Consider the following 18,683-nt stretch of genomic DNA (forward strand, 5'->3'; position numbering starts at 1 on the left):
GGACAATTTCAAAATCCCTGGCATCCCACTGAAGCGAGAGCTAGTGAAACACTTCAGCTATTAAGCCTCAGGAAAGAGGATTTGAAGGCAGCCAATAGAGGGTCTGACAAAAATAATGGGCAACATATCTGTTGTGGCTGAGAGATAGAAATTCAGCATGAACAGAGAATCAATACCAGCATTTGTATAATAAGCCCAAACTATGTTTATATCAATTTAAATGAGCACATAAGTACACGTGATCAGCCTGTACATAACCCAAACACTGTGGATGTACTGGATGAAGCTAGAGCGCCTGCATGTTCTTCAATTGAGGGATATTTTCTAAGCGTTTTGTGTGTGTAGGTAATATGCATTAGAGATGTTTTATGTTAGTGTTTGAATAACATCATGAGATACACAAGGATAAAATACTCATTAATTTTTTTGGAAAGTAAGACAAATCTTTCAGATAGGAGTTGTTGAGCACAAAGATTGGGTTTAATTGTCAACTGGATTTTTTGGTATTCACACAAACAAAACCTCAGATCCAAATTGTATGTACAAACAATGTACAGCATTTACATATTCCTTTAACTGAAAACATATACTGGATGACAAAATATATATAGAATGAAATTAAATGTTATATACATCGAGAAGAAAGAAATCATAGTTTAAGTTTGTGCAGGAAAAAAAAAAAAAAAAAACGTTTCACAGTTTGATTATTTGGCCCCAAAATGAATAGTTCCCGGTTCAGTATGATTACTTTTCTCTCACTGGTTCACTCCATCTCAGTGAAGCGTGAGAACATGACCTTACGAACAGCATCCTTGTAGGTGTCGGATGCAGAGAGTTCATATGAGCTTCCTTTAATACCCAGGCCTGTGCCCTTGGTCCTTAGTGAAGCCTGTGGGGAAAAGAAGGTTATTAGAGGAGACAGATTGGAGGCAGTTAGCCCTCAGGTAACAGTGCTAATTGCTTTGCGAGTGAAAATAAAAAAAAGTAGACGTGCATATTCCATCTGTTAGGAACTAAGTATGCAAGATAATAAGGGAAAAAAGTAAATCCTTTTGCACTCCTCACCGAGATGCGAGTGGTGATGCCCTGTTGGTGGCGGCCAAGGCCTTTTCCTTCCTGCCAGCCCATAGCTTGCAACATTTTGTTTCCGATGTTATCACTTGTAAGGCCGTCTTTGGTGGGCTGTTCATAGTCTCTGTTGCAGGGGAAACCCAGGAGATGTTAGAGATTCAAATCACTGACATTTTACAGATGACGGCACTGAGATTTAATTACACTTACACTGTAGAGTACTGGGCCGGCGGTTTAAAGAATTTATTCTTCTTCTTAGGGGCAGGAGGTTCAGAAACACCGTACTTCTCCCTTCTCTCTGCAGCCCTGTCTCTGTATTTCCGCTGTTAAAATGACCATGAAGCCTTGTTCAAATGTGTCCTTATTGCAACAACAAAGACAAAAATCACTGCTAGATGAAATGGGTTCAAATTCATGTGCCAAATACCTCAGTTTCTTTCCTCTCCAGCTCCTCCAGTTGATCTTCTGTGAGTGTTGATCTTCTCTGAATCTCCATGTTTTGCTTAAACAATTAAAAGCAACTTTAACACCCACTACCTTGTGATTCTGTATTGGAGCTTAATACTGTTGAACAGATGGCACCAGCCAGAATTCTCACAGCAGATGAATGCCTGCTGCTCCCCACCCTCACCTTGTGGAGGTCAGAGAGCTGCTGGTGACGCAGCAGAGTGTCCTTGTTGGGAAACTGCCTCCGACAGAGTAGGCAGACCATCCTCTTCCAGTCCGTTATTTCTCCCTCCACATCCGTTGCTCTTTCTGAGCCGCCTTCTTCCGGCTCACTATCTCCGTTGTAGGTAGAAACGAGGACGCTCTATAGTATGAAAATTGAGAAAGGTTGAAGCGGTTTGTTTTTAATGGTCGAGTGGGGGAATTAAGGCAAACGCGCAAACAAACCTTAGCTGGAGTCTCCCGTTCTGCAGTCTGGAATTGTTCCATCATGAAAGATGGCATCTCCAAACCTCCTGTTTGCTAAAAGACAGCAACTCTTAATAACAAATATTTTACCACTGTATATTCATTATGAATAGAAAGCTAATGGTTGACAATCAAGTCAGTCATATTGTAACACATGTAACATTAGAGCTGCTCAGAAAAACATTATTATTAGGTACTGTATAGTTTCTAATTCACACAAAAAGAAGGAATTGTGTATGATGCCTTCACAAGGATCTACCTCTCAGTCTATACAAGTACTGCCTCAATTATGCTATTACCCTTAGCCAATGCAAAAAAAGGGCTAGTAGTGGCAACTCAATACCTTTTTCTCAAAGACGATGAACCCCGCGTCGGCAGCGGCAGACTCTCTCCTGTCGTCTTCCTTAGACGACCCAAAACCTTGGAAAGGGCTCTTGAAACTTTCTTTTCCCTTATTTAAGGTTTTCGCCCAACGCTCCATGTCCTTTGTGATCTGCAATTTGTATTGAGCAATCGTTACAGATATCCTTTAAATACAAAGATGCAAGTTACACACAGGGGGACTAAGGCTTTAAATGTACCTGTTGTGCAGACTTGCTTTTGGGCTTTTTTTTTTTATCTTTGAGCTCTTTGATGTTTGGGGTTGAAGAACTATTGGCCGACACTTGTTCTGTGTCGGATTCAGACGGTACATAGACGTACATCTGCTCCTCGCTGTCCCAGTACAGGTACTGCTGAGTCTCTGCGTTATAGTAGTACTATTGAGAACAAGCATAGGAAACATTTTAACTGCTGCACTGGTCAAATAAAGGATAATACGAAAGCATATTGTTAGGCAGTATATTCTGCTCAGGGAACATACTTGGCTGCTGGGGTCATAGTAGAGGCCGGTCTGAGGATCATAATAGTAACCTGTAGCCTCGTTGTACTGGTATGTGGAAGGGTCAGGGGCTGCAGATACACAAAGAGACTCATAAGAAAAAGCCCATGCCTCATAAATCAGAGGAAATATGTGTACCCTATTCATTTACATGCAGAGGAGCCATTTTAAATGTAATGTATCTCACCTGTAGTGTGAGCAGTCCGCGTATCAGCAGCTGCAGCCGTGGAAAGAAAAGCAGTCTGTAGCGCTGCATCAACAGGTCTCACTAACTGATGTGACAGTGAAAGAAAAATAAATGAAACACCAGTGGTAAATTAAAAATGAAAAGTTATATCTCAATAAATACACGCCATGGTATTACCTGAATGCCCGGCTGGCTGACCATGACAGGCTGGTAAATCTGAGCTGTCTGCGATATGACAGCAGCTAGAGACGCAGGGATCAATTAATGTATTGCTGGAGCAGCTAGACACAGATGATAGATCAGCAAACCCAGCCGTAGAATCAAAAACAGTCAAAATAAGGAATTGGGGGAATTGACACCTCTTCTTACCTCCAAGTAATCCATCTCCAAGGACTGGAGCCAAGACTTCAGGCTGCCACACCTGATAACTCTGTCCCTACATCAGAGATTACAAAGTGTCACATAAGGCTTTGGTCTTTTAAACATTTGTAAGTCATGTTCATATTAGTCACATAAGGCTTTGGTCTTTTAAACATTTGTAAGTCATGTTCATATTAAGGCAGAGTGTGGACTCACCTGTGTTTGCTGTGCATAGCCCTCTGGAGCAATGTAGTCAGAGCTGGACCCTGAAGCCTGCTGCAACTACAAGAAAACCAGAGGAGAGCAACATCAGCAAAAGTACACAAAAACACAAATTAAATGTTAAGTTGCATTTGCAACCGAGCCCATATTTTTGCAAATAAATGTGTAAATGGAGGACACCTATTAAATATGTTTCTCTCACTAAGATTATCAAAACTGCACGTTGTACATTAACAGTTCATTGTATTTCACTGCGCCATATTTAACCGTACATTCAGTTTTTTTCACCTGCACTATTTTATTCAAATTGATCGTACTCCGTTTCATTTACACTATTTTTATTTTAGTATTATTATTTTGTTGTCTTATGTCGTTTATATAATATGTTGCATTGTTGGAGGAGCTCGGGACCTAAGATGTTCATTTCCATAACGACACTGTAGCGACTGTGCACATGATGATAACACCTTGAAAACAGGGTGTCACGTCAGCCTTAGGCTGCTTCTCAGGTTGATTAAATGAAATCCTTGCTTCCCTTATTTGCGTCGTTTCCCTGCGTTTAGTCCCTCCCACCAGGGAAGCATGGAGGGACGCAAGGAAACCACGAGAAGCAGGGAAATGAGTTTTAAGAGCAATGGGACGTCCTTTCCTCCGGAGCGTCACGTGAAGCGACGTCCGTTTGTGATGACGCTGCACAGCTGATTCGTCTGGCAGCAGCAGCTCTGTCCCCGTTATTTCCACACACACCCGCCTCTGTTAGTACCATATTAGTACACATTTACTGACACAAACATTTGTATCATCTGTTGTAGACCCCAATAAATAAAATAAAATAAGAACTCATTGTCAAAAAAGATAAACGCCATTCTTAAAATGTATAAACGAACAATAGTTTGATTAATATTGATTAGAGTGCACAAAATAAATAAAATAATTGAGAGAAGAAAAAGAGATATGTTATCTATCAAAACCCAGTTAGATTAACATTCATTGGACTGCACACTTTGTTTGTTTGTTTGGATATGTAGCACATTAACATTTTAATAGCACTTAGTGACTGACTGAATGGAAATGACAATAAATGAAAATGTAAAACGAAAAAAGCGATCATGAAAATGTTTCCAACAAATGAATAAAATGATTTTTGACCACTTTGTTGTTCAGATATATCACATATGTGTAACTAAATGAAACAGGAATTGAAACAAAACACGGTATAAACTGAGGAGTGACTCCCGTGAGGTTCATGTATTTTCTTCACTCCGCTGGGAAACGGCTCTCATGTCAAGAAGCATGAGATCAGTGCATGCACTGCATCGTCCAATCAGTGAGCGATACACAGTAAGGGGGCGGGGCGAGTATCTGAGGATTTCATCGGAGGATGGTCTGGTGGTTCCTCGATTATCGCTCCTCCATTATCGCTCCTCGATCCTCGGTCCTCCGGCAGAAATAAGAGCCATGGGACGGTACTCAAGATGGCGCAGGCAAATCAACTTCCGGTGAGACCGAGGAGCGAGGAATTGAAAATAGTCGACCTGAGAAGCAGCCTTAGTCTCTTTCTTACTTTTAAAAATGCCATATCTTCAAAAGATGCATGATACCTGCTCTTCTTGTAAACAACCACAAATAGATCTGTCCTTAAGAGAAATCACTAAAAGGTCATTGAGCCCAATGGTTCACTAATTGTACTCATACTACCTTTTAGCATTTCAGGATATAAATGTAATTGAAAAGCTGGAAGGTCACACCAAGTAGTTTTAATTTAAATGTTTTAGAATGATGGCACAGCATGAGTAAAACCCAGATACCTGGCTGGATGACCACTGAGCAGCAGCGATGGCTGTGCTGGCAACAGAGAGCGCGCTGGCTCTGATCCCGTCCTGCGCAGAGTCCCTGGAAAGAAAACGGAGTGATTAGTTAAACCCTAATTTTGCAGCACACACAGGAAGAAAAGCAGTCCTTTATTGGCTTTGAATATGCTTCATTAAATAATGAACCTTCTGGAAAAACCAAATTACCACTTTCAAGCAAGATATACGTTTTAGAAGTGTACACATTATTTTGTCACAAATGAAAATGAAGCTATACTTTGTGGGGACCAATTTCCATTATCAGGGCACTAGAACAAATTAATCTAAAAACCTGCACTATGTGGGGACAGAACTTCCCACCTGGTGCTTATATGTACTATGTTCTATTAATAGAAAGCTTTGTCAAACAGCATGTGTGTGTTGTGTGTGTGTGTGTGTGTGTGCGTGTGTGTGTGTGTGTGTGTGTGTGTGTGTGTGTGTGTGTGTGTGTGTGTGTGTGATGACTCACTTCCTGGCACTCTTGGCATAATCGACACCCACTGTTTTTCCATCGAGTTTCAGAGGTGGCTGAAGGCTCTGGAGAATAGTTAGCAGCTGAGAAGCCTCCTATACGACAAGTGAAAAGGCAAGATTTGTCACACGTGTGCACACTCCCGGAAGAAACATATTGAGTGATTTTATGACTACAGAAATAGCATACCAGGGGAGATGAGAGCTGAACAAAGGCAAAGCCTCGATTCTGGCCCGTCTGCTTGTCTTTGATGAGGCGGATGTTGCCAGCTGACAGGTTGGCATAGGGCGCCAAGAGGTTCAAAATCCCATCAACACTTGAAAGAGGGGCGATGTTCCTCAAGATTATTGCTGTTAACAAAAACAGTAAAAATGTATAAAGGAAGATATGTTTACTGGACGAGTGTACTATTGATTATGGAATGAAAACACACTCACTGTCTCCATTGTAGTCTCCTGCCTGTTGAGAGTCTGCATTCAAACCACTGAGTCCCGGTGACTCGTCTGTGCTCAGCAAAGAGGAGTGACATGTAGGTCGGTTACCATAAGTCATTACTGCAGGACACAGCTGAAGGTATATATATATATATATATATATATATATATATATATATATATATATATATAGGGAAGAACCATAATATATTTGTTGGTAGCTGAAGAAACAACTCACCAACTTTGGCTGATCCACACCTGAAACACTTCAGCCTCTTCCGGAGATTGTACAGCCCACACTGCTGTAAACCAATGACAACGTTGTAAAAAAGACAGGCAAATATTCAGGGATCATAGTTAGGTGCCTAAAACACACAGGCAGTTTATACCAACTAATGTACATAGTGGCTGGTGATACATCTATAAGCTATTCATGTGCTTTGTATTTAAAACGGGTTTTTATTACATTTGGTCTTCACTTGTTCTGTGTTTTTAATGTAGTCTAACAATTTTGCTCATGTATAATCCAGATACTGTATGTATATTTAAAAAAAACTATGGTATGTTCTTGCTTGAAGTGAATATATCTGCACTTTCCTTGTTGTTCGGAGTTTGAATCTTTATGGTTTTTGCACTTATTGTAAGCCGCTTTGAACAAAAGCGTCAGCTAAAATTATATGTAAATGTGATGTATGATGAGTTTCTTGTTCATTTTACCGGGCTTACAACTCTTCAAACTAAATGACACTCACTGCATTGCAAAGACAGTTTTCAAACGTCTGCCTCCTGTTGCGGTAGTGCAACACAATGCTTTTCCCCTGGATCACCAGCTTGTTCCGCAAAGTAGGAAAACACAAGTTATTTCAGCTGGAACGGGGAAGAGTGGCTGGGCTTACACTCTTAGCTGCTTAGCAGTGTCTCAAGGAGTAAAAGGGAACAGAGATAGAAAGAGAAGTTCAGAGAGAAAGCTGCAGTTCTGTGTACGAGGGAGTGCACTCTCAAAAAAATGTGTTTGGGATCGAAGTGCTGCCAGCTCATCCATGTCTCGCTCCAGTCTTCGGATTTTAAATGAAGATGAGAAATATGACTGAGCTGGAGCAGAATGTGCTATGGAACAACTGGAAGTATAATCCTTTCAAAATAAGAGGAAAAGGTTGTTTTAGCGTAAGGCCCTAAAATGTTCTCTGCATAGTATCTTGGTTAACATTTTAAACAGAAACAGAAAAGAGATGTTATTGGATTTTCAAAAGCAAAAACCTTTATAGTCATTCAACATTCAGTAAACTAAGAATGTAAGAGAACATTCTGTCTGAAAAAGGCTGCTGTATACTAAACCACCCAAGTGTGTGGTATCAAAAATATGACCTACAATAGCACAGATTTGTTAAGGTTATGATACTGTCCTGCTACTAAACAGTTTTTAGATCTGTAAAGCTCTGTGTATTTCAAACATGCACAACTCTCCATCTATGGTCTTCCCCTTATAATTTCATTGGGGCTCTAATCTCCAAGAATAATTCTAAACTTGGTGATTGTTGAAGCAACCTGATTGGTCTCCATCCATCGGGTAGAATCTTGCAAGTGATAAAACTCCACGAAGGCGAAACCTCGGCTTATACCTAGAAACAGCATTCAAATATAGACGGGAGGCGTGTTAGTTAGAATGCCTTGGTGCAACATTCAAACTCACAATGGGCTTGTATAGTCCAGTTCAAATCAAAACGGAGATAGGAAGGGTGCTTACAAGGTCAAGGGGATGGTGGTAGATTTGTTTTACTGTAACTTGTAATGTTTGTACAAAAATGGTAGGGGAGTAACACATAGTTACCTCCTTACCTGGCGACATCTTAAAATATGAGGCTTTTTTAATCAGGGACCGAAAAAAAGAGGTAACGCGGGTTGTAAGACAGAGTGTGGAGGGGAATGTGAGACACTCAACACTAACCTGTCCTTTTCTTCATTAAGCGAATGTCCACAGGCTGGGGACCCGGCAGCTGCTCCAGAGCTGAGCGGATCTGCAGAATTTAGGGTAGACAGTTCATCCAAAAACAACTACGGTTTTTCTCCTCTATTTTGCATTAATGTGTGCATCATTTAATAATAATAAATAAAACGTTGTATTTCTAAAAAGGCACCTTTCAAGGCTCTCAAAGTCGCCGTACAAGGTACACAAAACAAAAGTCCAAAATAACGCGACAATATAGTCAATCAATCAAAACAGAAAAGCAGAGGATGTGTGATGTGATCAGGGTGGAAATGCCAGCCAGATATGTTTTGAGACATTATTTGAACATCTAAATCAGGTTCAATCACATTCAGCTAACAGTATTATCAAGCTTCATGTGATATCTCCCGTTTCAGACATTTCCAGCTTCTGTCTTTCTAACTAAGTTCATTAGGTCACGAAAACACATCTGATATTGTTTACATTTTAACAAAGTCAGAAAACTGAAATGGTGGTAAAAGCAGACCAGATGCTGCCAAAAACCTCCCACAATGAGCTGCTTGAGGGTGGATCAATTGTCATGCCAGTCCAAGTGTTTTAGGAATAAATCAACAAATTAAACACATAGTGCAGAGGTTGCCTCAGATTTTTACTTGTGTACATTCACAAAAGGATTTCTACACTCCTACTGGTCAGTTTGCAGATTTTCCAATTGTTCTTACTGTCACTTTTTACAAAGGATTAACTTTCCCTCATGAGAAATTAACCTAAGGTCAGCAGCTCTACCCTTATCGTTGTGCCTGGTGTGGTTCAACCTTGAGAGGCATCAGTGAGACTTGTGTGCTTACATCATCCTCTGTGACATGAAGAGAGAGACCCCTCAGCATTATAGTCTTGCTCTCCTCCTCCTGCTCCATTTTGTTGTCCTGGTCTGGATAATCCCCATCATATTCATCGTCGGATCTGTCACTATTGCAACGTTTTCTGCCCCGCTGTTGCAAAGGAATACAAACATAATGTAGTTAATACTAAATGTAGAACCAAGATGTATGAAGGTTTAGGTATTCCTGTTTGCTCACCTCTGGACTGTCTCTGCGGTCGTCAAAGCGCTCTCTCTGTCTGCCATCACTCCATCGTCGATCATCATCCCTCTCCACATCTCGACTCCGTCTTTCCTTCCATTCGGGGTCATCTCTCCTCCCATCTGATCCATATCTTCCACTACGATCACCCCGACCAAGCCTGAAAAAGGAAAAGAGTGTCAGTGCGAATTCAAGGAACATATGCCACGTCCATATTGAATTTTGATCATCTTACCTTTTATCAGCTCCCATGCTTTAATGTAGAGAACACACGTTTGATCAAGGAAGTCTAAAGAAGAAGAAAAAAGGGGATATTTTTGCCATTAAATGTATATTAAAAAGTAGCTGCCAGCAGCCAGTACGGGAAAATATCAGAGTCTGAGCTGATTTGAATGAACTTTAATGGCAGATTTGTTCTGAATATTTCAATACTCCACTAATCCACTTTAATTAAGATAAAACGACTCTTGCACTTTTGCATTAACTATGTTGATAAAAAAAAATGCTGACATCGGGATATTATCCTTACATTCAGAAAACATATAGGCTAGATAAGTGGTTCCCAAACGGTGTGCCGCGGCACACTGGTGTGCCGTGAGGCAAGTCCGGGTGTGCCGTGGGATTTTGTGACAACCATACGTTATTATTGCAATATACAACTACACAAAAATAATTATTTTTTAATTTACTATATCAGTACTTTGTAGGTTTATATGTACGTAATCTGCGCGACTTGTGCATCCACATCTCCACGTGCAGTGCTGCATAAACATGGCTGAGTCAGCGATAACTTTCGAGGGGTGAAGGTATGCCCATTACTTTGAGTTCGTCGAAGAATAGACAGGAATGTGACGGTGAGGTGCAAACTGTGTCCAGGCCAGAAGCTGTTATCCACTGCTGTAAACACCACGTCAAACCTCAACACACACCTGCAAAGAACACATGCTAAGGTGAAGCTACCGCACACGCTATTTGTTGTTTGTTTATATCACGTATATCTTCTTCTCTGTCTTCCGGTTGTTGCCTGTTTTGAATGACAAATACACACTACCGCCGCCTGCTGGTAAGGAAAGTTATTGCCACTCACGCATGCGCAGTTCGTACGTGCTCGGCGAGTAAAGTAACGAGTTACTTTATGTAGATAGTAACAAAGTAGTGTAATATATTACTTTTTTAAAAGTAATATGTAATATATTACATTTTTTTAGCAACGACCCCATCTCTGGAGTTGGCGTTCTCTACTCTGATTTACATGAACAACAACAGGAGGTCACGGCTCTTTGTTGAACAGGACTTGCGAGTGGCCCTCTCCTCAGTGCCACGAAGGATTACAAAATTCTGCGCGCCCCGACAGGCACATGTATCTCACTAATTTGTAAGTCGGCAAAATATTTACAATAGCACATGTTTCAATGCTGATTGCTGAAATGTTACATTTATAATTTGTAGTTCAGGACCATGGACAATGCAGCTTCCTTGCATTGACAGTTCTCTGTGCTGAATTTCTGCTGAGTTTCCTTTGTTTCATTTTTAATTGTGTGACCTGTCTGGTTTAAATGAGTGTGTTGCTGCTTTGATGAAGCCTAATTTGATAAAGTTTCAAATTAATTTCTGAAATATTTCGTTAATAAATATTTCATGAGTAATATAGTTGTCTTTGTCACATTTTATTTGGCATTAGTAAATAATTATGCACATTTACAGATATTTTACATGATATGAGTGATAACACGTGTTATAAGGGCTATTTTGCACAATAGGTGTGCCTTGAGATTTTTACTTGTCCTTTGGTGTGCCTTGGGCACACAAAGTTTGGGAACCACTGCGCTAGAGGGCTTAAGATAAGACAAAGATAAAGCCAGGAATGCAGATTTGAAGGACTGGCAAAAAAAAGCCCCTTTTTTAGATTTAGGTGAAATTGAAGATTTGACAACTGGTATCGTTGCTTGGATTGGATTTCAGAGATGACCCTCCTGGAGGCCTTTGCTAAAACAGAAGCAGGCCAGTTTAGCTAAACGAGATTCACGATAACTTTAACGTTTTAAACCACAGAATAGGCTTGAATAATTTAACTTACTTTAGTCGGAACATTAGATATAAATGTTACTTATGTTGTGTTACATACCGTTTTAATAGCGAAGACTGTCGCATCTGAGCGTTTGAAGGATAATAAACTGATTTTTCAGTGTTTCCAGTCAGCAGAAGATTCTTCTTCTCGGCTTTTAAGGCTGCTACCAAACATGTTGAATCACCGCCCCCCGCTGGACGGGAGGACACAGTAAACAGAACGAGAACATAAAGTAGAAGATTGAACAATGACATATTTATATAACCATAACATCCACTGTACTAAGAAAATAGGAATATTAAAGTTGAATATGTGTAGCGTGGTACAGAGTGAAGTAGCCCTCCACTACACATTTAATTTGAAAGTCTTATATATATATATCTTATTATCACAGTTCGCCACACACACACCGTGACTTCACTCAAGTGTGTGTTTACGTTCTCTCAACGTATTTACTATACTAACACAGAAACATAATGAACATCTGCATCAACATCCAAACAATAATCATGTCTGTTGCATTGCTATTCCAGACCAGTTTCATCTTGTACATTCAATATCAATTTGTTGCTCCGATACACAGTCAGCCAATCATGTCTACCTAACATTGTCACATTAACCAAATCAATTATGTATCTCTTTTAACTTATTTATTTATCTATTAACTATACACGAGCAGTCCGGGCTCTTTAGACCGGCTCATAGTTCTACATTCCCGCCTCACGCTCGCTCAAGCTAACTAGGCCACCTGTGCTGGCTAGCCATTTTCAGTAGGCTACGTTACGTTTGCTGAACAAGTAACGTTCATAAACACTACTACATAAAGTCCAACCGGGATCATAAACTCACACATAACATATTCACTCATCAATTACACAATTCCAACTCCGTTCTTACCTGCAAAGAGCAAAAATATATATCTTATTATCACAGTTCGCCACACACACACCGTGGCCCCTTCTCATTTCTCTAACTCCCCTCCTCGGCTCCTATCCTCGATACTTAGTCCCGCCCACAGGAGATGCGAGCCGAGGGAGATGGGTCTGGCTGCAGACCGCAGCAAGGAGGCAAATCGTATAGGGGCGGATCGTATAGGGGCGTTTCCTAACTTTTTTTATCCAATAGAATAATGACACTCAGCAGAAATACATACTGTAGGTGGCAGTAATGCAATTTAAGGGATTCCAGCTGCTTTTATAAATCCTCGCAGAATAAGTCATTCGTTCTTTCACGATGGCCGAACAACAAGTTGAAACAGTGGTAATAGTATTTTCCAGAGATGCATGTTTATATTTATTGTAATGTCATTTTTCTTAACACACAATTGTCTCGTTATCAAAGTACAACTAGTGATGGCAAAATGAAGCTTTGAATGAAGCGTCGAACCACTTGGACAATTGTGTCGGAAATAGGTTCATTTCTCGAAGCTTCAGTTACAGCGACCTCTCCTGGCGAAGTGCAAGGCTGCAGTGGGTTTAACGTATCTTTGCCTTGAAAAATATTCGATGCACACACACACAAAGACTGAATATCATGTTCTATTTGCAATTAAAGATTGATAATTGTGTGTATTGGGTTATTGAGAAGAGTCTAGAGAGTGCTAGACATGTTTTTGGGCGGAGAGGGCCTTTTATCAGTTATTAAATTTGAAAAGCAATGATTAAAATACGTCCATTCCGGGATTTGAACCAGCTGCGCGGAGGACATCGCCGCATTCGGGCCGCCGGCTCTATCCACTGGACTATCTATTCCTTGAAATATTTAACTGTTTTTATATTACTGATAATTGTCTTTTTGTTCACAACTTCTCCACATTTCGAAGTGTTTCCCGAGCCAGAACGACCTATCTTACTTCCTGGCTTGCTCTATAATGATATCAAATGCAATAACAACAACAACTCAACAGCAACAACGCGAACTACGACAACAACCCACACATTGTGCATTGTTTAGAGCGGTCATAAAGTGTTGAAGCACTCAAGTTTGAAACTGTTTCAACCTGTCAGAATCGAGACGAGGCAGTGCATTGAATCGCGTGAATGGACCGTGAACCAGTCAAGTGATTCATTCAGGAAATGAAGCAGTTGCTGCTTCGGACGTCACATGTCACGTGATTTGAAGCAGTTGCTGCTTCGGACGTCATATGTCACGTGATTTGAAACAAGCTTCGAAGCACTGCTTCTATGGAATAGGAAGTCCAGGGTTGAAGCTCCGTTCGAAGCTTCAGTGTCAAACTGCCATCACTAATGGCGCGTTTCCACTGCAGCGGGTAGCCCCGATTAAGCGTCCTTAACCGTCCTCAAGCGGCCAGGCCGGTTTTTGGTGGCGTTTCCATATAGCCTAGTACCGGCCAGCGGGTACTTTTTCCCTCTTTTTCCGGCCTCATAAAATCGTGGTTCCCTCAGACCAGGGCCAGGGCTGAACTAGTGACGTCAACACTCTCGACTGCTGATTGGTCAGAGAGAATCGTCACAAGATTGCGTGCGAGTTCATCCCTAGCGTCGCATATATATCTAGAAGCAAGCTTGCAGCATTTTTATACACAGCATTTTGTAAACGGAGGAGCTACAAAAATGGCTACTTCTAAGAAAAGCACACCGTGGTCGACCGAGGAGGTGACGACGTTCCTTCATCTCATTGGGGATGATAAAATCCAGCGGGAGCTCGACGGAACAACGAGAAATGTGAACAAAAACAAAGCTGATCGCCCCGCCTACACTGCGTTGCTAGCCCAGGTCCTAAACTGTAATGGAAATGCGCCACGGCCTGGGCCGGCCAGCGAGGCAGCCCGAGGCCAGAGCGAGGACGCTTAGGGACGCTTAAACGGGGCTACCCCGCTGCAGTGGAAACGCGCCATAATAGTCTAGCAGGAAGGGCCCTCAGATTTAGAGATACCCCTACCCGAGGTAGAACAATTTACAACAATGTTTTTTCTTATCTTTAGGGTCTCCCATTAATGAAACTGATTGTTGTCAAATTTTATTTTGGGGGAAAAAATGTTTTTTGGGTTGTTCTTTAGAACTACCCCAATCCCTGAAAAAGAGCCAAATTAGACCAGGCCGAATGTGGGAAAGGTGACCAAAAAGCCCATAACTTGAGAATGATCATTTATTTCCTCTTCAGATTTGCTGAGGTATGAACCAGGTAGATGTCCTACATCACCAAATAGTCAGACAATTATTTACCTAAAGAAATACTGAATTCTAGTCCTGTAAACTTAGCTTTAGTTTAGACGGAAATTGTACTTTTTGGTGTTAGGAACATAGGACTCCATCACTTTTCTCTCATTTATCAGAAAAACAGAGATCCCTAAAAAATATACCATTACTGAATTGTCTAGGGTGCTATTGAACACTAACCAGTAGTTGTATGGAAATATCTGGTACGGTTCTATTGCAAATGAGATTTCTACCTCTTTTCTGATACAGTCAAACTCCGAATGGGGGAGAAGTGGCACAATAGCCTATAAGTAAAGAATGCTCCCTCTGATGGTCATCATATTTGGAGAGGGAAATACCAGGTGGCTGAACTACATCACCAAATAGTCAGAATAAGAATAACCCAATAAAATGAAGTTTATTAGTTCTAAATTGCAAGCCTCAAAAACATATCCACATAGGTGTAAATAGAACAGGTTTTATTGAAACTGGAACCTTCATTCAAAGTACAGTATACAACTCATCAACTAATGATGTGAGAGGTCAAGTATATAGATACTAGAATACAATGTTAAATGTCAGGTTCCTCAGAAACATTAGGGGACACATTTTGACATTCTGCACAGCAGGTGCAGAACTCCGTACAGGGAAGGCCAACAGCGAGGCACTGGCACTTTCCACTCTCTCCACACTTTGCATCTTTGCAATACAAGTGAGTAATGTCTCTCACTTCTCTAGGTGCTGGGGGTTTTTCAAATAGCACTGGTTGAATGGCCCCATCTCTGACAATCCACCCCTTGCAAATAGGACTCCATAACAAGGGTTTGGGCATGTGGCTGTGACACCATATCGCTGTCTGAAACATTGCTCTTTGCACATGTTGTTTAAATGCATCCTCTGTTGGTGGCAGATTTGCAGAGGCTGCATCTGTCGTTGATGCAATTATGAACCTCAGTTCATCCAAGTTTGTGCACATCAGTCCATTTTCCTTTTTCTTTTTTCCATATAGCAGAAGCGCAAATTGTCTTGCGACTGGCAAAGACTCTTCCAAGCTCCAGAGAGTCCAAAATGAGCCAGATCTTTGAGCTCGCTGAGATGGGTCTTGAGTTTGTTGAATGCTGTTGTCTTTCCTATTCTGTACAAACTACTTGTTGTGTCACAGCCAGTGAGTGCATGACATGCTGGTAGACAGTGAGACATGTATTTTCCAATTTTCTCAGATATGGTGTTGATGGGGACATATCTCTCTCTCATTCCATGGCCTGCATGCATGTACACTAGAGATGAACCAAACATTCCTTTGCTTGCATAATATATGAGCAGTACTTCCACATCTGTGTCATCAGACCTCACAATGATGCGGGAATATGACTGCAAGATGTATGGCATGGAGCACCATTCTTGTGTCTGCCTCCTCCTGATCACTGTACAGTGAGGTCAAACTGCTTACTCCTGCTGTGCAGATGCTCTTCACCTCCTCCCCTTCTTCAAATCCACCTGCCAAGATGATGGAGTCACCTGAGTGTAGTCTCTGTGGGGCAGCAGTGACAATGTAGTTGCTCACAAACATGCACAGTGCAGTCTTGTTTCCACTACTCCTCAAGTACTTCCTATAGTTTGGGACATTTGTTTTGCCAGTGATAACATGTGTAGGCCTTCCATCACTTGCACCTCTCCTTTGCCTCTCCAGGTCTTTGATTGACTGTGGGCCGTCATACCTGTCAAATACCATGACCACACATTGCATTTCTTGTTTTCTATTTAGAAGTGACAAGATCTTCTTCAGGATGCATTCTGCTAGCTCACTGAAGGTCTGGAAGGCTGAATCATGGAGGCTTTGAAGCATAGCCATGCCACCAATGATGTATGCAGATTTCTCTGTGGTGTCCGACAGCTCCTGCATCACTTCTACTACTGACTCCAGTTTTTTTTGCAAGGTCTGCTTTTGTGGTTTTTCTCATCGCTCCATCGTCATAGAAGAGAGAGGGTGGGACAGCAGCCAATTCATGACGCATCACATTCTCCAATGATACGTCTCTTTGTTTTGAAACAGCCAGGAGTCTCCTGAAGAGGACATCGGAATCCATCTGAAACTTCTTAGATTTACTGGTTGCTATGCATGCTATCATATCTGTGAATGTTGCCAATTTGTGTCTTTTCTCAGGATCCCAGAAACTTTTTGGTGTATCACTCTTTAGTCGTTCATCAATGAAATTTGCATTTAGCTTTTCTCCATCTTCCAGAAAGCTTGAGAGATCTTTTGCCACCTTTTGTGATGCTACTTGTCCACTTGTAATATTGATGAGCTCATCAGGAACTTTCTCCAAATCAAATGGGTTCTGCCTGTCTTGCACAAACTCCATTATCTTTATAGTTTCCCTCTCATCCCTGTCCATGCGGGCTGCTCCATGTTCTTTGTGGGATTTTGGTGCATGTACCGCTGCATCACAAAGCTCTGTCATGGCATCGCAGTACTCACTGGTGACATGCCTTGTGATGAGCCATCTTTTCAGAGCTCCCTTTCGTAGTGTGAAGCCGATAATGCCTCCTTGACCCTTTCCTTCTCTGTTGATAGTTTGTTCAAGTGCTTGATCGGTGGCTACACAGTTGAAGTTTCTCTCATCTGAGCGCCGCACAACAAACCCTCCTTCTCTCATGAATTTGTAGGAATCTGGTTGGCTTTTTTCAAGGGCTTTCATTTCAGCTATGTAGACTGGCATGTACTTTGCGTAGTTCATCCTCCCAGCAGCCCGGAACCATGGTATTGCTTCAGACATGCAGTTGAGATGAAGGTCAAAGTTAGCTTCACGCTCTGATCGTAGCATTCTGAGTAAGAGATCAGCCCCTTTGAGGAAATTCAGCCAGTAATTAAAAGTTGCCGATTGTTGAACTCCACTCTCTGAAAACTGTTGTATTTTTCTCCTCAGGTCCGGAAGGTCTGTCTCCACTTCACTTAAGAACTGTCTGGCAGAGACCTGGTCGTTGCCATGAAAGGCATGCTGCACATCTCGCAGGAGGTGTTCTTGTTCAGCAGATAATGGAACCTGGCCTTTTTTGTTCAGCCAGGAGTCCAGTGCCACCCAGAAGAGCCTGAACAGAGCCTCTGAAACAACCTTGATGCTCCTCACACCTCTTGTCAGTTGTTTCCCCTGAAGCATCTGCCGAGCTGTTGCGTCAGCATAGACTCCAGACTCGGTTATCATGTCAAAGAGGCCCCCGTCTGCATATACCTTCCCAATGCTTGCCAGAAAGGCCATGGTGACATGCATTCCTCCAATTCTCATCGTGATCTTGCCATCCAAAGCCTCAGGTTTGCTCCACAGAATTTGCTGTGCTTTGCTGTAGATGGCCAGGTCAGCAGTTACAAGTATATGCCTCTGTCCCAGTTCTTGAGCAAGCTGTGTGAGCTGCAAAAGAGCTGTATAGATGGTAGATAGGTCTGATGGTGAAGCTCTTATGAAGGGCATATATTGTACTGTTGTTAATGGGATGTCTGACGTGGATACATAGGCATTGAATGCAGACCATCCTGGGATTCTCTGTTCTTCTTCTTTCATGATACGGCTCACCTTCCAAAGTAAGTCTTGGCCTTCTGCTGCCTGAGCTTTTGTGCCGTCTGATTTGAGGATCTGTGGTAGAACTGCTGGTGGTTCAGATCGCCTACCTGGCTTGATGTATCTGAAATTAGAGCAAGTCATTATATATTTTGTCATATAATTAAATCTTTAACAAAATGCATTCCCTTACAAACAACACAAATCCAGATTCCTTAGATTATGATTTGTCTATAATATTTACCTCTGAACCTCTTCATTATCCAAATCACAGCTGTCCAGAGCATGGAGAGATCTCTCTGGAATTCTCGGGATGGGGTTGTGTGCTGTGGCAACATCACCTCTTCTGTATACAACAATTGCCATGGAATGTGTTGTATTTTTGCCATCCAGCGTCTCTTCATTCTGGTCAAAGTTGTCAATGGCTGCATCAATTATCCCATGTTCTGTGGTTCTTGTCAGTCCATTTGGGATGTAAACACCTT

General features: G+C 41.6%; 1 pseudogene; it reads right to left on the bottom strand.

The window, feature by feature from the left end:
- Positions 1-598: 598 nt before the first annotated feature.
- LOC117551094 lies at positions 599-12,481 on the bottom strand (annotated as a pseudogene).
- Between the last annotated feature and the right edge of the window lie 6,202 nt (positions 12,482-18,683).

The sequence above is a fragment of the Gymnodraco acuticeps genome, unplaced genomic scaffold (genome assembly GCF_902827175.1).
Source record: "Gymnodraco acuticeps unplaced genomic scaffold, fGymAcu1.1, whole genome shotgun sequence".
Classification (NCBI taxonomy): domain Eukaryota; kingdom Metazoa; phylum Chordata; class Actinopteri; order Perciformes; family Bathydraconidae; genus Gymnodraco; species Gymnodraco acuticeps.